At 46.5% G+C, this 24,770-nt stretch overlaps 1 protein-coding gene across 1 annotated transcript in view; it reads right to left on the bottom strand.

Annotated features, from left to right (window-relative positions):
* The window catches only part of CLDN14 (claudin 14), a 57,202-nt gene extending 34,877 nt beyond the window's left edge, over positions 1-22,325 (bottom strand). The window contains exon 1 of the mRNA XM_074357354.1: positions 22,032-22,325. The gene's annotated coding sequence lies outside the window, so the exon portion shown is untranslated. The remainder of the gene's footprint in view (positions 1-22,031) is intronic.
* Positions 22,326-24,770: the final 2,445 nt, after the last annotated feature.

Genomic DNA, 24,770 nt, shown 5'->3' with positions numbered 1-24,770 from the left:
TATTTTTACTCAGCATTCTTCTGTATTGAATAAATTATTTAGAACAAGAAACTATTTATATATTTCTTACATAAAAAAAGGAAAGGGTGAAAATATCACAACAAACCAAGTACATGATGGGTACCAAGAGGTGACACCAAAAGTAATCACGGTGGTCCCATTCCTCGGCAGTGATTCCCTGAGTTTAATCATGTGATACCATCAGGGCCAATGAGATTTAAGGGGGTGTCCAGGAGGCTGCTGGGTAAGGCTTCCTTGCTCTTAAGGAGAGGAATGAAGAAGAGAAAGCACATCGTCTTCCTTCTGTTGGACATCATAGTGTCTGGATGTGACTCCTGGCAGTGCAGCAGCCATCTTGTGCCTTGAGGAGCCACCCTGGGGACCAAGCCAAACTCTGACATTGTCACTAGAAAGATGGAAAAACTTGAGTCTTGGGAGACATTGCTGAGCCAGTGAACCAACCTGCCACAGAGCTGTTCTCCCTCGGGACCTCTGCTCAGTGGGAGGGCGCGTTGGTCTTGCCATTGAGGTGGGACTATCTGTTACTTGCAGCCTGGTGTATCCTACCTGACATTCCATCAGCAGGAGCCCTGTCTGATTATGAGGTCTTAAGGTCCTTGGGCATATCTGAGGGGGCCTTTGGGCCCTAGGACCATGACACCTGGGCACTGGGACTTACTCCAGAATAGAGAAGAGGTCATGAGGCTTGTGGCTGGGAGGAGGGAGCCTTGGAGAGGCAGAGAACACATCCTGAGAGGCAAGGACACTCAGTCCCTGGCACCTCAGTGGGCAAGTGGGGCTGCAAGTGTCAGGTGGGAGGTAATCAGACAGGGGGCCCTCAGTCTGGCCCCTGGGGCATTTGATACAAGCTCCTAACAGATGCAGGAGCTGCACTTGGGAGGCTGGAAGAGCCATCGCAACCTAAGGCTGTTTGGAGGGGACCTTTCCTTCCTGGGAGTAGAAGGCCCCAGCTCTCCTGGGGGCCTGGGGAAGGAGCGTTCAGCAGCCACCCCGAGCAGAACCACAGCCTTGCAGAGCCAGGTGGGGCTGCAGGGGCTGCCACCAGCAGAGCCCGGGCCAGCGCAGTGGCGTTGCAGCAGGCTGGAGGTGGCTCCGTGCAGCTGTGCAGCGGGAAAGAGGCGACAAAGCCCGGGAGACCGCCCACTGCAGGTGTTCCCAGGATCCACCCTGAATTGCTCCAGAAGTGATGATGGTTTTGATGGGTTTGTAGAGGAGTCTACCTGAATTAAACTCCAGTCACCCCAAACTGCTATTGATTTAAGATGTTTTAAGCCAGAGCTGCAGTGTTGGAACTGAGGCTCTGCAGGAGAACCGGGAAATGAAGTCTTACTCGTTGTGGTTGCCCAGGACGGGAGTGGAAGAGAAAGAGTGAGCGAGACAGAGACACAGGGTCTGGGCGGGGGGCTGGTACTGGGATGATTTCTCATTTCACCTGATCCCAAAGAAAGGGGTGGCTGGCTTCTACTTGGGCTCTGAACATCAGCCCTTGCGTGGGGAGATCTCACCTCCAGCTTGAAATCAATCACCCCACTCACTTCTTGGAGTGAAGTCAAAGAAGGCTTGCTCTTAAATCACAAACTCTGAGAGGGGGTTGAAAAAAACCAGCACCGACTTCTGAGCTAATCTGTGGAACTGAAAGTGACATGATGGCGCTTCGGGGACAACAGATGCACAGCTCAGATCTCATTTAAAAACTGCCTTGATTCACTTGGAAAACAAAAAAACAAGACAAAACCAAACCAAACCAAAACAAAAAAAACAGCAAACAAATGTTGGTGGGGATGTGGAGAAATTGGAACCCTTGGGCATTGCTGGTGGGAATGTAAAGTGATAACAGCTTCTGTGGAAAAGAGGATGGAGAGTCCTCAAAAAAAATTACACAGCAGATCTAGCAGTTCCACTCCCGGATGCTCACGCCAGAGGCCTGGCAGCAGGGACGCAGACAGAGACGTGTGCACCCACGTTCACAGCAGCGTTATTCACAACAGCCGAAAGGTGGAAGCCACCCAGGCAGCCATCCATCAATGGATGGATCAGCAAAATGCGCTCTGCCCAAACAATGGACTGTTAGAAAGGAATGAAGTTCTGATACATGCAACAACGTGGATGAACCTTGAAGACGTTACACTAAATGAAATAAGCCAGTCACCGGAAGACAAATACTGTATGATTCCACGTATAGGAGGTACCTCAAACTGTCCAATCCATAGAGACCAAAAGTACAGTAGTGGTTGCCAGGGGCTGGGGGAGGGAGGAGCAGGAAGTTACTGTTTAATGGGTACAGAGTTTCTGTCTGGGATGACGGAAAAGTCTGGAAATGGATAGCGGTGATGGCTACTTAGTGTCACTGAATTCTACACTTAAAAATGGTTAGAATGGTATGTTTTATGTTGCATAGATTTTGACCGCAATTTAAAAAAATCTCTCTCGATGTGTATACACATACGCACATGCACACGCACACAGACATCCCGTGGGCGTGGTTTCTGACTAACACTATTACCCAAGTTTCTCAGTTTCTGGTCGGAAAGTGGCTTTCTGTCTACCTAGTCCTGCACTTTGCAAATTTCATCGCTTTTTCAAATTTCAAAACTTTTTAAATTTAAAAAATGAGATGAAATTACAAATTTCATCTTATCAAATGATTAAAAAAAAATTTCTCACACTCTTGATCCTAGGACTTTAATTGAACCATGAAGTGTTTAACTGAACACCAGAGACACATTTGGTAGATGCAGTCAAGGGTAAGGGGAAGATAAGATATAGTCTCTGTCCAAATGCATCCAGACAAGACTGACAGGTGCACTGTTAATACCAGACCAGCACTGAGAAGCCCCTTGACAGGGGTCCAAAGCAGGGCCTGGGGCAGTGCTTCTCACAGGAAGAGATGATCACTCCAGCCTTGGCACTAGCAAAACCGACTTTTATTTTCATTTCCCTTTTCCCTTCCAGTCTATTTCTCTCCCAATCAGTAAAAACCGTAAGCTTCTCTGGTTTCCCACACAAGTCCAGCAAGAGACAAGGGTCCGAAGACTGATCTCTCAACTCTGCCACCTTTCCACTGCAAGGAACTCTTCCAATTCAGCTGCTGAAAAGGAAGAGAATAGCCACACTGGTTCCACGTCCCATTTTCACCTGGGGTGTAGTAGCTTCTCCCTTACTTCCAACCACTCGGTTCAGTACTTATACCAGAGTTCACCGAGTACAGAGTCAGAGGAGGAAGTGATTCAGCTGTCAGAACCACGGGCATGAGAGATGGCAGTCAGCTTCCTAGGGTTGCCACCGCACATTTCCACAAACTGAGTGACTTAAAATGGTGGTTTATCCGCTCACAGTTCTGGAGGCTGGAGATCTGAGGTCAGGATGTCAGCAGGGGCACGCTCCCTCCCAAGGCTGTAGGGGAGGCTCCTTCCTTGCCTCTTCCAGCTCCTGGTGGTTGTCAGTAAGCCTTGGCATTCCTTAGCTGGCAGACAAGTCACTCCAACGTCTGCTTCCGTCTTCACGTGGCTGTCTTCCCTCCGTGTGTCTGTGTGTTGAAATTTCTTTCTTCTTAGAAGGATCCCAGTCAGTGGATCAGCACCCACCCTACTCTGGCGCGTCCTCATTTTAACTTAATTATGTCTGCACAGACCCTGTTACCAAATAAGGTCACATTAGCAGGTTTCAGGGATGAAGACTTGAACATCTCTTTGGTGGCAGGGGGACACAATCCATCCCACAACAGCTGCAGACCCCACACACTTCCTAACAATCCACCAGAAGCCACCATGACGCAAGCAAAGTATCTCTTTCCAGCCCACCCTTCACCCCACCCTCCACCCATTCATGTGACATCACAGGGGCCCTCCCGTGGCACCTGCAGGGGACAGAAAACAAGTTGTCCATTTTTAGAAGACGCTTGGCAGGAGGGGGCCAGTGTGTTTCCTACAACCCTGCCCTCTTTTTGGCTCTCCCCATGGACCAGGCTCACTGATTTGCAGAGTGACTCTGGCAGGATGGTGGGAGGTCAGACGCTGCAGCCTGAGCAGCTGCTCACTTCAATTTTCGAGCCACACTGAGCAGAAGGCCCAGTGTGGCAGTGGTTTGGGGAAAAGCCAGGTTTTCCCCAAAAGCTGTCATTTCAGAGAAAAAAAAAATCCACTTTTTTTTTTTTTTTTTTTGGATAGGCGCTAAGTATCCAAGATTTAAAAACCTGGCTATGACCACAAAGTGTCTGAAAGTGGAGGCTGTTTTGTAAAGATCAGCTTCTTCTTAAACTGCCAGGCCATCCAGCTCCTGGCAGTGTCTGAGTTACCCGGTGGATGTGGCCGGCGGCGGGCTCCCAGAGAGGCAGGAGGTATCACACGGCCCCGTCAGGTACCTACTCAGAGAAGAATGCAGAATGAGGAGGAGAGCAAAGGTAGGGGCGGCTGGGACATTTTCTAAAGGTGGTTTCCACCTTTCCCAGTCATTGATACACAGGAGAGGAGGGCAGAGTGGCCTGCCTGCCCGAAGTACAGAAATTTAGTACTGAAATCATTGCTCAGACAGTCTTGTAACTGGAGCCACACAAACCTCTACTTCTGAATGTTCCCATGGCCAAGACGCCGATTTTCACAACATTCCAAGAAAATCCTGAAATCGAGTCCTGTAGATGGCTTGGAATTTTGGGGGCCAAGGAAATAATCTTCTACGCATCTGAGGTGCATCTGTGTGGGCAGATGTCTTGGGAGCCAAGCAGTAAGACCCAAAGCTGGTGGTCACTGCTGGGGGTGGGGGCTGGAATGCAGACTGGAAAGGGGGCTCAGTCCCGATGATGCAATGATGCCGAGAGAGCTAGTGCTGGGCTGGGGCCCCCCACCAGCTGATGGGGGGCAGCAGGGTAAGGACTCAGGAATGCGTCCGCCCTCCCAGCTCCCCGCCCCGGACTTCTCAAGGGAACCAACCGCCTTGTCATGATTTCCCAGCTAAAAATCATGTTGGAGAAAATTCAGTGTTTTTAAGCTCTTAGGCTTTAGAATTTTCTATCAATGGCAAAATGTCAGCTAAAAAATACCTATCAAGTGATTAGAGGAAATTTATTCATGCCTTAACTTTAAAAATAAAGACCTGCACCTCCCAGCAAAATCTTTGTGGATAAACTGATTCCCAAACTGAGATCATAGCAGGCCTGCTGGCACCTATGCTTATTACAAAATTCATCTTCTTTTCACGTCCAATATAATCAAGGCAGCCACACCCCACGCTCAGTCGGCCTGGCCTTTCTTTTCTCCAATTCCAGACGGCACTTTCTACGAGAATACGTGTGATTACCCTGGCGGGCTCAGAGCCTGTCTTGAAATAAAGCACGTCAGAGCCGCATGGGAGGGACTCAAACCCAAATTGTGCGTCCTGGCTTGGCACACAGGACCCTCCTGTCCTCACTTATTAACTCTGGGAGACACTGAGCGCTCCCCAGGATGGCGGGGGTCGAGGTGGGGGTGGTTGCAGATATTCCTGCCCCCAGGCCAGCAAAAGCAAGAGGCAGGAGGAGCCAAGCCCAAAGCTCCCTCGGCCCCCACCCCAGCCCCTCTGGAGACAGAAGCGCAGCCCTGCCCGTTCCGGCTGCCCTGGATTCCACCAGCTTGAGGCGACGGCATCTGGAGGATGCTTGATATATGGTCCCTTCCAGAGAACAGGATGCAGATGCGCGGGGGAGGGTAACCCGAGAACGGTGCCAGAAGATGCTTCTGTCCCCCGGAGTTCAACACATAAATTACAAACCACAATTTCAAATTGGAAAGAAAGTATTGACATTTTTCTCTTTTGCAAACATTGGCCTTTTGTGCTCAAGGTAAGTTTGAAGGAATGTAGCTTTGACCCCAAGGTGACTTCTTCCCATTCTATGTCAGTCATCTGGTCCCTGACAAAGGGTGAATACGTCCGTCACGGTGACTAGGTCATGAGCAGCGAGGACCTCGCCTCTACTGCCCTGGCATCACTGGCCACAGACCCCTGGTGTTCACACGTGGTCCTTCCTGGGAGCAGAGGAGTTTGGTCAGGGAAAGGGAGAGAGGAGATGTAGGTACATGTGAGATGGTGCAGGGAGACACCCGAGTCACTGCAGAGACCGAGCCTGAGACCAACCAGGGCACTCGGTGTGGACCACCCCCTCCCCATCCTGTTCTGTCCAGAGTCACTCACTGCCCTGAGTGTAACCTCTCCTTACCTGATGCTTCCACCCTCCCAGCTCCAGGGAGCAAGGAGTGAGCGTGAGCACACCCAGTACCTCCCTCCCCCACACACGCGGGCCACCGTCTCCACCACCCTCTGTATGTATTTCTTTTGATTGCCTTTGTGAGGAGCAAACAGACGGCTTCAAATCCTTGGTTGGTTTCCTGCACATCTTGTGGGAAACCAGCTTTTGGAAAGCACAGATCCATCTCCTGAAACTTCAGACACAGACAAACGGTGTGTGTGTGTGTGTGCGCGTGCGCTCACGTGTGCACCTGTGCACGCCAAAAGGAACATTCTTAAGCTAAATTGTTTAGATGACCTGCGTTCACCCAAACTTTTGCAAACAAGGGATTGCACTTAAGACTTAAACTTTAATTATTTGGAAAATAATCAAGGAAATGCCCCAGTTTAGGTGGAAAGTGGATTAGGCACCGTCCCAAATGGCAAGTGTTAAGGGGCGTCGCCATCTGTTGCGCACCTGCTCTGAGAAGCTCCAGTCCTGTGGCCCCCAGAGCATTACGTACGTACAGGACAATGGAGCAGCAACACGACGTGTGACCTCAACACCAGGGCCTGGCTGCCCACCACGCGCACGGGAAGCCCTCTTGTACGTCCATCCCACCCCTCAGCAGTGCTAGCTGTTGGCAGTGTTCATCTGCCTAGGAGTATAACAAGCACGAGGGAAACAGGGGAGTCAGTTACAGTGAGAATTAGGCTCCTGTCCCTTCAGGGGAGGCTTCATATGACCATGGTGGAGGCCTAGAACTAACCCGGGGAGCAGTCTGTGCGGTGCCACGCGATAGCCAGGGTCATATATCCAGAACCTGCTGGACCCTGGCCCACTAGGGCAAATGCAGCCACTTGGGGTTCAAATGTCATGTTTAGACCCAGCCACTGGCCACTTTCTGGCAGGACGACTGGGCACTTGGTAGGGTGGGAAACAGGACCTATGTGGGGATATCCTATGTCTTCTGCACCAGGTGTGACCATGGCATGACTGGGATGGGCACCTGAGGTGAGTGAGGATCCAGAGATGCCTATCTTTCTCAGGTCGTTCTGGTGCATGCTGGGGACACAAGGCACACATGCAAGGTGCTTTCTGCTTTGGCCGTCCCTCGGCTGCTGGGCCACCTGGACTCTCGCCCTCCGAATTCTGGGCCCTTGAGAAACTTCTTCGCCCTATGCTGCCCACGAAGCTGCTCTGTGGACCTTTACACAGCTGAGCAGACCCTCTATCCCAATGCAGGAGCTCTGTGAAATAGGCTGGTCAGCTGTCTCCCACAGAGAACAAATGCCAATGCCCTCCTCTGCATGGTGGGCCAAACCACTCTATAATCAATTAACTGAGGACTCCCTAGTCAAAGCCCAATCTGGTGACCCTAAGAAAAATATGAGCTGGAGACCCTGACATCAAGGGCATGTGGATGTTCCTGGAGACCGAACTGAAGTGCACAGAACCAGTAGCTGCCAGTCTGTGGAGAGCTGTCAAAGAGACTGGCAGGCTTCTTGGAGGAGGTGAACACCAAGCTGAGTCTTAAGGGGTAAAGACATCTAAGCTAAGGGCCAGGGGAAAGAGGAGGTTCTGGGGCTGGGGGCACAGCTCGGTGTTCAGGGCGGGGGTGCTGAGGGTGGTCAGAGGATGGCAAGGAGCCCCCAGGCCAAGACAGAGAAAGCGGGTGATGACAGAGGGGCCAGCATGGGGAGGCCAGATGAGGGGGACTTTGCAAATTTGGCAGAGGCTTCAAATGAGCAGGCGGGTGACAGGCTGTGAAGGGTGGGACAGGTCTGGCAGCCATATGTGGGATGTCCGGAGCAAAACAGAGAGAGTAGATGTCCTCCGGGCGGCATCAGACCCTTCCGATGAAGCGACACCTACCAGATCTGACCCCAGCTACACACTGTCCTGCATGCGGAAGGTCAGGCCTTTGGGAGGTGTGAGGAGGCCCTGGCATCATCAATTTCCTTACTGGGAATTGTCCACTGCTAAAGGGTTGTCGGAATAGCCATCATTCAAAAGTCCACAAATGATAAATACTGGAGAGGCTGTGAAGACAAGGGAATCCTCCTACACTGTTAGTGGGAATGCAGTTTGGTGCAGTCGTTATGAAAAACAGTATGGAGAGTCCTCCTTAAGACTAAAAACAGACTTGCCATATGATTCAGCAATCCCACTTCTGGGCATATATCCAAAGAGAACCTTAATTCAAAAAGATACATGCAACCCAATGTTGGTAGCAGCACTATTTATAATAGCCAAGACATGGAAACAACCTAAATGTCCATCGACAGATGACTGGATAAAGAAGTTGTGGTATATTTATACAATGGAATACTACTCAGCCACAAAAAAGAATAAAATAATGCCACTTGCAGCAACATGGATGGTCCTGGAGATTGCCATTCTAAGTGAAATTAGCCAGAAAGAGAAAGAAAAATACCACATGATATCACTTATATGTGGAATCTAAAAACAAATAAACAAACAAACTTACTTGCAAAACATGAACAGACTCTCAGACATAGAGAACAAACTTGTGGTTACCAGGAAGTGGAGTGGGGGGGGGGTAAATTGGGAGTTAGAGATTTGCAGATACTAACTGATACATATAAAATAGATAAATAACAAGTTCATGCTGTGTAGCACAGGGAACTCTATTCAGTATCTTGTAGTAACTTACAATGAAAAAGAATATGAAAAGGAATATACGTATGTACATGTGTGACTGAACTATTATGCTGTACACCAGAAATTGACACAACATTGTAAACTGACTAGACTTCAATAAAAATATGTATATACAAAAAACCCCACAAAACCATGAGCTGGGGCCCCTCCCTGGCCCCCACACTTCCACTGGGGGCTCCCAAAGCATGGCCTCTGGGCTAGAGGGAAGGGGAACCATGAGGGAAGAGGTACATTTATTTGGGCCTATCCAGCCTCCCCTTCTGACCTCTCCTTGAGTCAGTGTTGTCCCTTCCACTCAGGTATCCAAAGGCCTCTGATTCTTTCCTTCTTCCCAGAATCCCAGACTGCAGAGCTGGAAGGAGCCTAGACAGGGATCACCTAGATCAGGGGCCAACAAACTCTTCCTGTAAAGGGCCAGACAGTAAATATTTTAGCCCTTGCTGACCACACAGTCTCTGTCACAACTGCTCCACTCTGCTCCTGTTGTGTGAATGCAGCCGTGATGGCCCAGAGGCCAATGGTATGGCCGTGTTCCAATAAAACTTTATTTATAGAGACAGGCGGGGGGCCGGGTATGGCCCACAGTCATAGCTTGCCACCCCCTGACCTAGTGTTCATTCTCATTTCACAGACGATGCAGCTGAGCCCCAGAGGCATGGACTAGCTCAGCCAAAGCCTCAGGGATTTGAAAGCCCAGCAGGACCTGTTGGGATGCTCGTGTCTTCACTGAGGTAAGGACTTTATTATTATTTGTTAAGTGTATTCATTCAAATCAACTTAGAGACAAATACCATATAATATCATTTATACGTGGAATCCGAAAAAAATGACACAAATGAACTTATTTACAAAATAGGGACAGACTGACAGACATAGAAAACAAAGGGGACCAAAGGGGGAGGTGGGAAGAGGATAAATTAGGAGTTTGAGATTAGCAGATACTATTATATATAAAATAAACAAGGTCCTACTGTACAGCAGAGGGAACTGTATTCAATAGCTTGTAATGACCTATAATGAAAAAGATTATATATGTATAACTAAGTCACTATGCTCTACACCAGAAACTAATGCAACATTGTAAATCAACTATACTTCCATTTTAAAAAACTTAGAGATTTAAAAAATTTTAAGTGCAAATAGCCTATAATATTAAAAATAAGAAACAAATCAACTTTCAGTCCTGCCAGGCAATACCGGCACATCACACTTGCAACATTGACCTGGGCAGCGACACCTGAGACAGATTTCACTCCGGTCTGGTTGTAACTGATGTCTCCTCTGGGTCTTCCCATCACCTACAGAATAACACAGTCCATTCCACTAAGGCAGGCAGCCCCTCTGCGAGGCGTAGGATGTCTCAGCACCACAGATGGGCTCCTTCCCTGTACGGTGGGGCAGTGAGCCAACCCCCTGAGGCGTGGGACGTTGATGGGCAAAACTCTGGCTCTGAGGACCACCTGAGAAGCCCTGGGCTTCCCCAGAGTTCTGGTCACGCTCCCTAGTAAGAGCCTCTTATTAGTGTCAATGTCAACTCCAGGCACCATGCACCCACCCCCCAACCCCGCCCCGTAAGAGGAGAGCAAATAATTTAGAAGGAAGACTCGGGGATCTGAGTTAGCTGGGCCATCCCCAGACGGTCCGACTCACAAGGCTGAACTGTCCTTCCTTTCAGACGCGACAATTTCGTCTTTTCGGACCACCCCGTCAGCATGTCAGATTTAAAATATTACACGTGGAATAATGAAAAATTGCCAACCTCTCACCACCATCTTTTGATTAATGGGTAGTTCCTCAGAGATTGATCAGTTTGTTTGATTTTGTTACTTGGAGTGACTGATGGCTATTTTAAAAAATACTTAGCTTTAGAGTTACCCTCCATGAGATAATTTTCATACGCCTTGTGTAGCCCCGTCCAGAATAATTGGACTTTATTGCCTTCCTTCCATGCATGAACTGAAGTTCCCTGGAGAAGCAAAACAGATTCCGACTTTGTTGCTTTAATATTTCCATGTAGATCGGCTGCTGTATTCACAGGGCAGCTTTGACCAGATGGCCGGCCAGCCTCGTAGCGACATTTCCCATTTCCCGTCTATTACTCACAGATGGAAAATAATGTGACATGAATTCCCCATTTTGGGTAATATGTGGTTATATCCTTGTCATACCTGCACTAAAGATAAATGACTTATCATGCAATAATTTCTTAACCCTCTAGGGAGAAAATAGGAGAAACAACAGTGCACCGTGTTTGGCAGGAAAAGGGAATCGTCATTGTTCAGGCATTTACCAGGACACCGAAATTTTATTTCCTAATTTCTTCTTTTTTTCCCTCATTGCTTATTTTTCTGTTATTCACGGGTGGGTGGACTTATTTTTGCTGCTTAAAACATTTGACCTCAGGTTTTAGAAGGGGTCCTCAGACGTCTGGTTTTGGTCACATCCTGGGATGTCCCTTCTAGACGTTGGTCTAACGCAGAGCTGAGGGGGGCAAAAATTAGTGGGAAAAAGTCCAATTTTATCATCTAGACTGACTCAAACTTGTCCAAAGTTGCTTAAAATTTCTTTCTTTTTAAAATATTAATTATTACTCTTCACTGCTTGACACTATGTTGTCAATACTCTAAGATCAGCCTTGGTTTTCAATTTCTCACCTCGCCCATGGAGGTAAATTTTTTAGCTATCGCCCGCTTTGATTATAGTTAAAGATGAGTAAGTGACAATGATAACCTTATTAGTAAAGAGTACATAATTAAAACGAACGCTTCTTCCATCTTTAACAGGTGCCAGGCAGTAGGGGAAGAGTGTCCCACATGTAAGTCACGTAACTGCCACCGTTGTCCTTTGGGGCAAGTGCTAGTATTACCATCATTTTCCAGTCAAGACAAGGGAGGCTGGAGAGGAAACTAACCTGCCCGGGTCCTACAGCTTGAATGGGATTTGAACCCACAAATCTGATTTTAAGCTTTCAGCCTCTTTGCACTGGGGAAGCCAAGTGCTAGGCAACTCTTCTTTCTGGAACATTCCAACCTTTTCCTTCTCAGAAAGAAGGCAACTCAGTTACTGCCCAGTTTCTGCTCTTCCCATTGGGCTGGCTGCTGGTCTCTTTCTGCCGTGTTCTCACTGGAGGGCAGAGCTAAGGGGCTGGGCTGGGGTTCTTTCCTCCACCAGTTGACCCCAAAGAATGTGGGTCCCCTGAGCTGTCCATCCATGCAGGGAGCATCCGTCCCTATCCTGTCCTAGGCATGAGTGTTTCACCCTGGGCCCCAGGTTGGCTGCTGGCAAATCGATTTTGTTCAGCGAAATAATCTGCATATTGGAGGCAGCAAAAGGTTCTGGATGCAACGGAAAGTTCTGGAAACAGCTTCCTCTCGCCTCCTCTCCCCCATCTCCACCAGACACAGAATCCGCAGAGTGAGCCTCAACCTTGCCATGGCCCTCTATCCACCGAGCCCAAGCAGAACGCAGGCCAGGCCGAGGCCGAGAGCAGCGTTCAGCAACAGAACTCCACCAAGAAGGTCACCTGCCCCGAGCTTACCCCGCTAGTAACTCAAGCCTTTTATAAACTCATTTGTATTCATCCAAACGGCTGTTTTGGCTAGAAAGAAATGCTTCCTCCTCACTAGAATTACAAATAATTTGAGCAGAAAGCTACAGGCAAGACATATTAATCAAGTTTGAAAGGATGTACCTTTTCATACAAAGGTTTTCTTAAACCGAAAAAAAAACCTCCCCAATCTGTACTTACGTCTAATGGTGGTTTCTAACAGGCAGAGAACTCGCAGCTTGCTTTTTCATTTCATTCCCACCTCCCCTGCAGGCAAAAAATTCAAATCCTTGTCCCATAAATGCACCCCTTTAATCACAGTCTTCCTTGGTAACTTGCATGAGGTTCCAAGGAATGAGCAGCTACAGAGGTTTTTCCACAATATTTCCCCTTATCAGTTATTTGTATTTGTTAATCTGAAAAACTCCTATCACCTGATATATGAAATATGAGATGTAGAACATTTCCCATAATATATTTCTTTTTATATTTGTTAGTCTAAAAAAATAGCATTGCCTGACATGAAATAAATAAATGGAGTTAAAGAAATGTTTTGTGCAGAGCAGGATACTGCTACATAGTTTGAGATTTTGTTAGTGTCAGAGCAATGCCGGCTAACTCTATCCCTCACCCCCTCATAATAGATACTTTGGGGGGGAGGGGTGACTCCCAGGGAAGTGGGTTTTGATAGGATGATTAAAAAGGTTAGCATTGCCATGATTAGTTTATGCTTCACCCTGCATTTCAGTTAAAGATTAAGTTTTTGCATCAGGTTTTAGCTCAAAGGCAGGTTTGGAGGGAGGTGCATTTTTTTTTTATATTTAAAAAAACCCTCATAGATTGAGTTGGGTTTATTTTTAACAGGAGCAGAAGCATGGTGGGAATGGGTTCGCAGGCTCCATTTCAGCCACAGGCTCTGTTTTGCAAACAAAGAAGCAGCCTCCAGTCTCCCTGATGAGAAAGTGTGTTAGGGCTGTAAGACACCTGTACCTTGCCCTGCATGGCAATCCCGGCCACAGGAGGATCTGGGGCAACCCTGCTTTCTTCCTCCCTTACCTTAGGGGGCGGTTTCCTCCCATGAGCTTATGCGCCCTGCCTCGGGCAGGTCCGCCAGCCTTTACAAGCACCTACTGTGTGCAGACCTTGCACATGGATGCAGGGTAGGTTAATAAACAGAAATGTCTTCCTAGTATTCAGAGTAGTTAGGTAGAGGAGGCAGCATAGAAATGAATATTGATTGGGTTAGGGTTAGGGTCATTATAAGTAAGGGAAGCCATGACGATAAAGACTTAAGTAAGTGAAATCCAAGAGCTAACAGATACAAGTGTAGGTTACAGAGAGGGAGGGAATGAAGGATTCTGACAGGTAGGGGGCAGGGAGAGCCCCCAGCACGGCTGATGGCTGACAGAGCCTTGAAGAATGAACCAGTAGAGAGGGGGCGCTCTTGTAAACATCGGGAGGAAGGTTTTTTGTTTGTTTTTTGAGTTAATGTTACCTAGAGGTTGGTGCAAGGCATGATGTTAATTTTTTTTTTAATTGAAGTTTAGTCAGTTTATAATGTTAGGTTAGTCTGTGGTATATAGCATGGTGATTCAGTTATACACACACACACACACACACACGCACATACATCCTTTTTCATTATAGGTTACTACAAGCTATTGAAGATAGTTCCCTATGCTATTCAGTAGGACTTTGTTGTTCATCTGTTTTATATATGTATCTGCAAATCCCACACTCCCAATTTATCCCTCCCCCTCCTTCCTCCCTGATAACCATGAATTTGTTTTCTGTATCTGTGTCTGTTTTCATTTTATAAGTAAGTTCATTTGTGTCATTTTTTTTAGATTCCACATATAAATGATATCATATGGCATTTGTCTTTCTCTTTCCAGCTTACTTCACTTAGAATGACGATCTCTAGGTCTTTCCTTGTTGCTGCAAATGGCATTATTTCATTCTTTTTATGGCTGAGTAGTATTCCATTGTGTACATATACTACATCTTCTTTATCTAATCATCTATTGATGGACATTTAGGTTGTTTCCATGTTTGGCTATTGTAAATAGTACTGCTATGAACGTTGGTGTGCATGTCTCTTTTTGGATTAGAGTTCCCCCTGGATATATGCCCAGGAGTGGGATTGCTGGATCATAAGGTAAGGGAGGAAGTTATGTTTTAGATGCACCTGGTGGAGTCAAGGAAGAGAGCCTGGAGGAGGGGAGACAAGAGACCAGAGCAAACCTTCCAACAGCCCAAGTAAAGAAATTAGCACTAAATCTATTCAAATGAACATGGAAAAATCTTCCAGACAGACTGTTGACTAAAAAACCAAGATGTAAAACAAATTACATTTTTAAAAAACCTACAAACAAGACTGTATATACTTTAGGGGTATATATGAGACCCTGTAACTATAAATGCATCTTTAAAAGGTCTCTATTACATATGTATCCCAAACCAGTAACAGTCTCCGGGAGGCAGAGGAGGGAATTAGGATTGGGGATGGGAGGTCTGAGTGGACTGTATTTTTTCTGTAGTGCTTATTTTTTTGTAATTCAGAACATAGTCTGTATTACCTATGTAATTAGAATATATTTTTAAAAATCAAGTCAATAATCTATTTTTCATTATAACACATGGCACTTAAGGCTATTACATTATGTCCATCTACATCTAGGTTTGGTATTTCCAAGTCAAATGGATTCTGGAGAAAGGGAATTACTGATCCATAAAACCTAGAGTTCACAGAGTCTAATTTCCTTCTTTTACAAATGAAGCCATGTAGGTTTCACAGAGTATTTTTATGTATAAGCGTAGGAAGAAGTGTGTAAAATAATTCATGGAAAAGTCATTGTTGCCTTTAAGTTTTCCAGGCAGCTATGAAAACTACATTAAAATGTTTTTTTACCCCCAAAGTTCATTTGCCCAGCCACAAAAACCATTTTCTCTGAAAAGGGGTGCTCAGTTACAGGGCTGGAGTGCAACATACGAGATATTGGGTCGGCAAGCAAGTGAGTTAAGTTCTGCCCAGAAGCCACCATGTGACCTTGACATCAGCCAACCTCAGTGTCCCCATCCCAGCACCAGGGATTTTCCTAGCCCTCAGGAAATACTATTACTCCATTCACAGCAAGGTTGGGGGGACGTCTCTCTGTGAGGGTAGAACGCTAGCCTTTAAAAATGTGCTTCAAACTTATTTGAAAAGTGAGATTCTAGTGTGGGGGAGGGGAAAATTGAGAGTATGGAATTAATAGATGCACTACTATGTATAAAATAGAAAAATAAGATTTTACTGTATAGCACAGGGAACTATATTCAATATCTTGGAATATATTCAATAGAAAAGGATCAAAAAAGGAATATAGATATATACATACATGTGTACAACCGAATCACTTTGCTGTAAACCTCATACTAACACAATATTGTAAATAACTATACTTCAATTTTTTAAAAAGTGAGATTCTAGTCTAAGTCTTGCAGGATCTCTAATACAAGAGATAGTCTGGTGGAGTTGAAAAACAAAAGGGCTTCTCCGGAGACTATGGTGAGAAAGAGAAACCCCTATTTTGACTAAAGAAAATATTTAAGTTATGATCAGAAATATATTTGCCTAGAAATAAAAAGGGGTTTTCCCCCTTAAATATTCACAGCTGGCTCTCTGACCATATAAAGTTACCATGCTACCCAGTGACTCAACTCCCAACATCTGTATTGGTGACTGACATAATGTATTAAGGGCTATCTAAGTCTTTGAGTCACGACACCCCTGTTTGATTAAGGTTTATTTTACTAGCACCAAGAGACTTACACATTTAACATCTGTGGTGCTGCTCCTGAAATTCCGAGCCATAAAACAAGTAAATTCAGCATGGTCTGAAATTTCAGAGCATAGCAACCAACTGCCCAGAAAACACATTCGGGAGGGCTGGTCGGTAATGGAGCGGGGCTTATCTCAAGCGGGACTGCACATCTGGCCGCACCTTCCCGGAGCAAGTGTGGGAAGAAGGAAGTGGGGGCGCCGGAGTCCAGCTGGACAGAGAGGGACGGGGTGGTCAGCCGGGGAGGGTGTCTGCTCTTTGCCCTGCAGTTGGGAAGGCGCTCCCAGTGCAGTTCACCTCTTAGGTACAGGATTGTTGAGATGGGGCACAACCCACTCAACGCCATGTATTGGGGCTGTGTTTGAAGATGCTCACAGCTTACGATTGTGGACCCAGTTCCGTGTCCAGCACCAGGAAAAGTTCAGTAAGTCCTGCCTGTCTCTGGAGTATCACAGAGTCTTTAAAAATGATGGTTCCGTACATGTTGAACCATTATGGGAAAATACTGATGGTCAGACTCAGCCAGAGGCAAAGAGCAGAAGAACCTCGGGCAGCAGCAATATTATGGTAATAAACTGATAAGCCCTGACACGCACGCGCAGCCCAGGGCCAGAGCGGACGCAGGAAGAGATCAGTAGCTCAGCTCACCGGCGTGGAGCGTTTCTTTCAGAAAGTTTCTTCATTCTATTAATGGAAATGAACAATTTTATATCATATCAACAGAAGTTATACTAATGAAAATTAATCCTCTAAATACACAATCTCTGCTGTTTTAGAAATCCCAGAGTCCTGGGAGAGGCGGGGGAGTGGCGTATGAATACAACATCGGGTCAACCGTGGAAAGGGTTATGACGGAAACACAAGACAACCCCCTTGGGGAGCTGGAGCGAGAGCGTGAACTTCAAAGCTCTCTGACAAGTACAGGATGATAAAAACATATGGCTTCCGGACGACTCACATCTTCCCATGTGGCTGATGCCCAGAGGTCCTTCAGGCCACTCTTCCATCTGAATACACATCGTGGTTTAGGTGCAGGTGCATCAGAGAGAGATGGGGGTGACCAAATCACCATAGCGCTATCCCACCAAGATGACACACAGGCTCCTTCCCACGTCTGACCAATGTCCTACGCCAGGAACAAGCAGCCTCTAATGTCTCTGCTATTGCCCGCCCCAGTGTCCCATTTTCACGATGCCACCCAGCCCTGGGTTCCTTCAAGCCATGGCCCATGTCCTCCCCTCTCTCCCGACACTTATATGTCAATAACATGGCACAACTTCAGATGTGCTGGCTGCATCTTGCCAAAGCACAGCAAGAGGGAATGCCGTCCCCTTCCCCCGATGACAGAATTGGACCATCCCAAGCCAGGAAGCGTAGCAGGAATCTGTGATCATACTATTTAATTACAGCCACAGAAGTGTGATTTACGAAGGGGCGAAACAATAGACTTTGTCCAAAAATAGGGCAGCAGTTAATTAAATTGCAGTACATCCATTCAGTGGAAAATCCCTTATCTGTTTTAAAAAATGACTTCATAAAGACGATGTGGTAATGGAAAAAAGCACATGGTATAAAACTGAGAAAAGATACTGTACAAAATTGTATATGCATTATGATTTATACATACACATCTAAATGTAAATGCATGGATAATCACAAGTCTTACTGTAGAAGAGAATTAATAGGAGCACTGGCAGGGAACAGAGCATCTCTCTAAGTAAGTGATTTAGATGGTTTTCAGAAGTGGTGGGATCATGGTTTTTTTTTTTTTTCCCCACTATTGTCCCAAATTTCTATGATGTCGTATATAACGTGTAATTGCAAAATCATCATCTGAGAGAGCATGAGTTTTGTTTTCTGGCAGAGACTTTCCAAAGTTGAAATGGACAAACTAAACTGCCCAGGTTTTGAGGGGCACATCTAGTAGCTAACCCACCCCGGTGGCCTGGCTGGAGGTGGAGGCAGGACAGCACAAAGGAGGCCAGACCGAGGTCTTCCCTCCTCGTGGAGAACAGGAACCCATCCACACTGCTACCCCTTCTCTTAGTGTTTTCCTGGGGAGGTAGGAAAGCATCACAGCTGTGCTGTTCAGGGCTCTGGCTCCGCACTTAAGCGGATAGAAAAAAATGTATCAGAAAATCTCGGCGGAGTTTGTAAGTTCAAACAAACTTTGGCCACCTCTGTGCACAGATTGTTGGATGGGGGCTGTCCATCTCGGGGAGCCCACAGCTCAGGTTTTCAGCTTCATCCCAGAGGGCTAGCCCTGCACTTGCTCTGTTTTTGCCCTTGGAGCCCCAGAGCCCCAGAGATCCAGGGTCCAGCTGGAATCCAGCTGCTCCAGAGGACTTGTCCCAGGGCAGCCAGTGGAGAGAGTGGGAAATTGAGGACCAGAGTCAGGGCCAGGCAGTCCGCCACCTGCAGGGCTTCCCAGCTCTCTCCTTGTATCATGTTAAACACAGAAATTAACTCACCCAGACTGGACTCACTTCCAAAAAATGACTCCACTGTGTTACGTTTTTAATGTTGTGTCCCTGGCTTTGACCTTCTGTATGACAGAGGCAGCTCAATGAAGAATGTCTCTGAATCATTTAAGAAGATGTTCAAGAAGCTTCCGATTACTCTGTTTGATGTCATTTGTCTAAGGATTCATGGGACAAATTATTTTCATAAATCTAGTGTGAGTAAAGTGTATGCTTCTTGAAGATAATTTTTTAAACTTTTTTTTTCATTTTTCCTTTGGCAGCCAGAAACTCAAAGTTAAAGCTCATGTTTAGTTACACTAACAACATTAATGTATGTTTATGGCATATTTGCTCCTCCCCTCCACCATCTTTCTACATGTTAAAAACATATTTTCTTTTATTCAACAGACTTTCTATTTCATTGTAAATGGCCTTAAATTCATTCTAGGAGGAGACAGTTTATAAATAAACTTGCATAGCACCGTTTCTTGAGGAAATTGACCATTGACCCAGCTTCATATGTTAAACAAGGTTGTTAACATTGCTCAACCAAAAACAAATTCACAGTCAGGACAAATCCAGAACACAGCTTTCTATACAGCAACTGGAGCAGGCAGTTCAAAAGTCAAAGCCCTAACAAAACAAGGCTGAGAGACTTCTACATGAAAAGAGACAAAAAGACACAACAACCCACATGCTGACCTTTGATTGGATCCTTGTTCAAGGAGACAAAAAAAACCAACCCAGCTATAAAAGATGTTTTTGATGCAATTGGGAAATTTGAATATGAACTGGATAGCAGATGAAAATTAAAGTAAATTTTAATAGGTGTGCTAATGGTATTGTGGATATATTGGAGAATGTTTTTCAGAGAGTGAAATATTTATTGTGAAGTGTCATGACTGTTTATAATTTACCTTTAAATGGATAAGAAAAGCAAAACATATATGTGTGTATACATAGATATTATATATTATATATATATATATATATATATATATATATATATATATATATATATATATATATATATATATATATATATATATAATGCAGGGAGAGAACAAATATGGCAAAATGTAAACAATTGCTAGATCCAGGAAACAGTTATTCATTGTACTGTTCTTTGATCTTTGCTGTGTGTTTGAAAACTTTCACAGTAGGTTGGGCAGAGGTATACAAAACTTCAGCATCTATAACGTAGATTGACCAAAGGTGTTTTAAACCTGATGGCAAGTCATTTTTTGGAACCCCAGGTGTACCTCAAACTTAAATGACTAAGGCTGACATTACTGGGGTTCAAGGAACAGTCATAAACTCAGCAAGAAAAAGGGAAAGCAACCACCGCCACCATGTCCCTCCGAGCTCAGTGCACCCACTCACCTGGGGCAGCTAGACTCGGCTGCCTCTCAGGTGGTACAGCAAGACACGCACACTGGAATTAGGATGCTTCAGTTCCAGAGAAGCCACCTCTATTAAAATCTATTTCCGTAGTCTGCATGGGCACGTTCATTTCACATATGCAACCCAGCCAGTACCAGGATATGCACGGACTGCCTCCTATACCTGTGGAGATCACCCAGACCCAAACATATGCAGAAACAGAAGCAGTAGGAAGCCCCTGTCACCTGACCGCCAGCACCACTTCCAAAGCTGCAAAAGGCCCAGTTGTGTCCCTCCAGGTTCCACCTCCCGCACGGAGGCTGCTGACCAGTGAAACTCTCTGACTCAAGCTTTTAATGATAGATTTAGAGCGAGATATCTTACCTTGACCCTGCTCCAAACTACTGGCTGGGAAGTCTGTTGCCACTCACATCAATTTAAGGGAATGAAGCCGTGGATGGACATGAAATGACTTAGGTTTTACCACAACGTCCTTTGGCAAGTTGGTTGTGAGTAGGCAAGATGTAGTTCAAGTGAGACATGTATCCCTTAAACGACGGTGACCGGGGAGTAAGAGAGAGGCAGACAGAATTGACAGTTTGCTAATGGGGTGAGAGAAGAAGGGAAACAAGGGAGGCTCCTAGATTTCTGGTTTAAGCAAATCCTGACACCAATTAGGGAGGGGGGATGACTAGGAGTGGGCAGACTGGTGCAGAGAACACTGACATCAACAGAGTTTTTCATCTTCTGAAGAATACCTCATCCCTTTTGGTCAGTTAATCAACCTGGTACTTGTTGAGGTTTACCATGCATTGAGCTCATCACATTTACCTTGACCATATATTTTTTTCAAAGATGATTTGAAAGGACTTGCATTTAAAGTCACAAGTACAAAAAAACTATTGAAAAGGTGTGTGTGTGTGAAAGTACAAGAGCCAAGTAAATAAAGGATGGAAAGAATCATATGCAACTCTTAATTCGAAAAGAAGCTGCTATGATTGCAAGCACAAAACTTAGCTCTGAGCTTCCCAGCAGCCAAAGAAAAAAGGGAGAGGTGAATTTTGCAGAAGTGATTGTCTAATAACAGGAAGCATGCTGGCTTGTGTGGAGAAATAAAACTGTTCTTACTCTCCACTTTGAAAGCATTTTGGTCACTCCAGAGCTTCTCTCCAGGCCAGTGATCACTATGGCAAAAAAATTTTGTCAGTAACAGTTTAACACAAAATACAAAGGCCTTCTATATAAAACCTGAAAAAGACAGCTCAAATGCCCAGTAGAATGGACCATAGGGGGCATTGGTCAAGGACACAGGTCTCTTTCTTTGGTTTTGTTTTTAATAGTGTCATTGTGATTGTTACCTTGATAGCCACTGATTTAACTACAGTTTCTTTTTGTCTTAGGATGTACATCTTTTGAGTATCTCTCTCTCTCTGTCTCTCTCAAGATGTGTGTGTGTGTGTGTGTGTGTGTGTGTATGTGTGTGTGTGTGTGTGTGTGTGTACTCCATTTGAGAGTTAATTGCAGGCTTTCTAACACGTTTTAATAAACCTCACATACTCCCCCTCCCCCACCAGGAAAATTCTGACTTCATTTGCTTTGGGAGAACAACTGTCACACAACAGACTTTCCAGACCTTGTTCACGTCACAGTGGAAATAAAGAATCATGAACTCCTTTGTTTCTGTCCTCTGCTCTGCTGACCCACGCTGTGACAGCCAGGGAGCCCCCTCTTACATCACAAGCTACTTTTTGGGAGACCCCGGGTACTGTTAAGCTCCTTGGGACCAGCCTGAACCAGATTCCAGTCTAAATTTCCGGAAGCTGGGAGAAAGAGCCCCCCAGTGCGCGGGATGAGCTGGAAGCACCCAAGAGGTGCCTGGGATGGCCAAGCCCCGGGGGCAACCCCGAACTCACCCCTCCTGGGCGGCTTCACAGCAGCTCATGGCAGTTCATGGGTCAGCAGCAGGGTTACAGCGGCACCCCGTTCCCTCCTCGAAAGCGGGTCGTGAGCCCCGGGGCAGCCCCGGAGCGCTGGGGCTTCAGTGGCCCGCGAGTGGCCCCGCACCGCGAGCGGAGCGGGATAAATAATTGACTGATTGAGGCGGCGGAGTGGAATTACCGCTGCGGGCGGGTCTCACCGCAGCCCGCACCTGCCCTGCGCTGCCGCTGCCACCACCCCCTCCCTCCGGGAGCACCGCTCTCTTCCCACGACGCCCTTGCCAGCCTGGCCGAGCGCACTGCCTCCCGGCTGGGAACATATTTGCATACCGCATTTCAGGTTCAAATGCGTGCGCATAACACAGAGGATTAATGAGCAACCTGGCGAGGTCCCCCTCTTGCCTGGCGGGAGAGGTGTGAAAGCCCAGCGGGCTGCGACACCCCCCCACCCCGAGGAAGCGCTGAGGGACCCATCTGCTGAGGCTGGGGCTGCCCCTGGGGTGCAGGGAGCCCCAGTTTCCAAACCGAGGTGCTCAGAGTGCAACCGGTTGCTCCTCTATTCTCTGCCTTCTTTCATTCATGTTTTTCCCCAGCAGTCATTCATTGAGCATCTACCATGTGCCAGGGCTTGGGATGGGAGGAGGGGTAGCCTTAAACCAGACAAGCCCCTGCTCTCACGGAGCCTCCATTTGGTGGGGAAGGGGAGACAGACAATAAAGAATAACATGGGGGGGGGGTGCGGGGAGTGATAAGAGCTATTTACCCAGAAAGGGCAAGGAGAGCAAGGAAAGTGATGAGAAGTTATTCAAGACATTGAAGAGTTATTTCCCTCTAGCTCGTCTTAGATTCTTACTATAACTTAATAACTATGGTGCTCTTTGCTGATAGCACATACTGAGCATTATAAGTGCTTTAGCATTTTTGCTTTATGAAATTGTCACAACAGCCTAATGACACAGATCTTATTGTGCCCATTTATAAAAGAGGACACTGAGGCAATGGATCCCAAGGCCACACAGCTACTACATGGTCAAGGAGGGACTTGAACTCAGGCTAGTTGGCTCCAGGGCCCCACTCTGAAATGCTCTGCCAAAATTTACACACACACACACACACACACACACACACACACACACACACACACACACACACACACACATTTCCCCCTCCTTTCCAAATATGTGATGAGGCCAAAAATAACCTAATATTCATAAAAGCATTTTGAAACATAAAGGGCCACCTCCATACATGGTGTTTCTCCTCCTTCTTGCCTAAATTTCTAGTTGATTCCTAAGAAGGCAAGAGAAGGCATGGTAATTGGGACCATTTACTAGGTGAGGAAACTAAATCCCCAAGCTGCCCGCAGACAGGTGGCCTGTGCCACCAGTTCCACCCACTATGCTGAGCTGCACCTGCTCTGGTGTTGTGCTAGTGGCCAGGTTTCAATGTGGGGACCCAGTGGGTGATACTCGAGAAGGCAGCAGTCACACCAGCTCCCTGCCCCTGCCAACCAAGTTTCCATTACAAGAGTGCTGCCTACCAGCCAGGTGGGCAGTGGGTGCCTTCCAGGAGCCAGTGGGAGAAGGGCAGGATCACATCTTGTCCTGGTCAGGTCCTCGCACTAGGCTGCCATCCACCCCATTCATGAGGCGGGCAGTGTGAGGGTGGTTCTGCCCCTGAGTGCAGAACCAGGGATAAGCCAAGACTCCTCAGCAACCTGACGCTGTCCACAGGGCAGGTAAGGCTGGATTCTGGGCACCCTAGAAATCTTAGCCCCCAACATTAGAATGAAGTTCTCACAAGTCCCAGAAAGTCATCCCTGCTCCGACCACCTGACTGTTTCCATAGGAGGATTAAGAGGGGCTGGAATTGGGATTTGGAAGAAGCAGCAAATTTGAAGCTGGGGAGAATTTGAACTTTCCTGTGCATTAACCACAGGCAGCTATCCCCTCCCCCTGGAGTGCACTCTCAGACGCCCAATAAGCCAAAACAAAATTTCTCCGTGTTTTATCCAAATATGCCATGGACTTTGGAATGAACTCATACTCTTCCTTCCTGCTGACCCAACTGCAAATCAGCTTTTGATGGGGTTGGACAGTTTGGAGAGATGGGCAGTGATCACACTGAAATATGATGACAGGGTCAAGATTGTAAGGACATCCTCGAAGTAAGACATGTGCGTGGAGCAGCCATGTGAAAACAATTAGGACAATAAATTTACTAATTGCTGCAAGTAACTTAATAACGAAACCACAACGCTCTCTGCTATTAATCCTAGCTACTGCGCGGGTGCCAACTGCATTTTGCTTGCTGGAGGGATTGTAAATATCAGGCCGGCTCCGCAGTGTTTGTGGATATCAAGCAAAAAGGCTTGCATGGCTTTTGGTAATTGAAAAGTAAACGGCTCTCCAACCTCAAACCAATGCAAGGGGCCCTAGGGGTTTGAGGTATTTCTTAGACCGATGCAGAGAGAGAAAGGGAGGAGGCAGGGCCCTCTCGCCTGCTGTGACTCTCTCTTGCTTTTCAGCATATTTTGCACTTTCTCCATTTAAACTAGAGCAATGGGAATTACTTAGATTTTGGAGGCTTAGGAGCTGATTTTTAACAAGTGGAGATTCAAATGCCATATTTTAAAGAGGCTTGGCGTCTTAAGGTTGAAAGGATAGAAATGAGGTAACAAGGAGATTCATGGATCCATTCTTGGGTTGGGTAACG

Source organism: Camelus bactrianus, chromosome 1 (genome assembly GCF_048773025.1).
Source record: "Camelus bactrianus isolate YW-2024 breed Bactrian camel chromosome 1, ASM4877302v1, whole genome shotgun sequence".
Classification (NCBI taxonomy): Eukaryota; Metazoa; Chordata; class Mammalia; order Artiodactyla; family Camelidae; genus Camelus; species Camelus bactrianus.
Note: the sequence above shows the minus strand (reverse complement) of the source record. Positions and strands in the feature narration are given on the sequence as shown.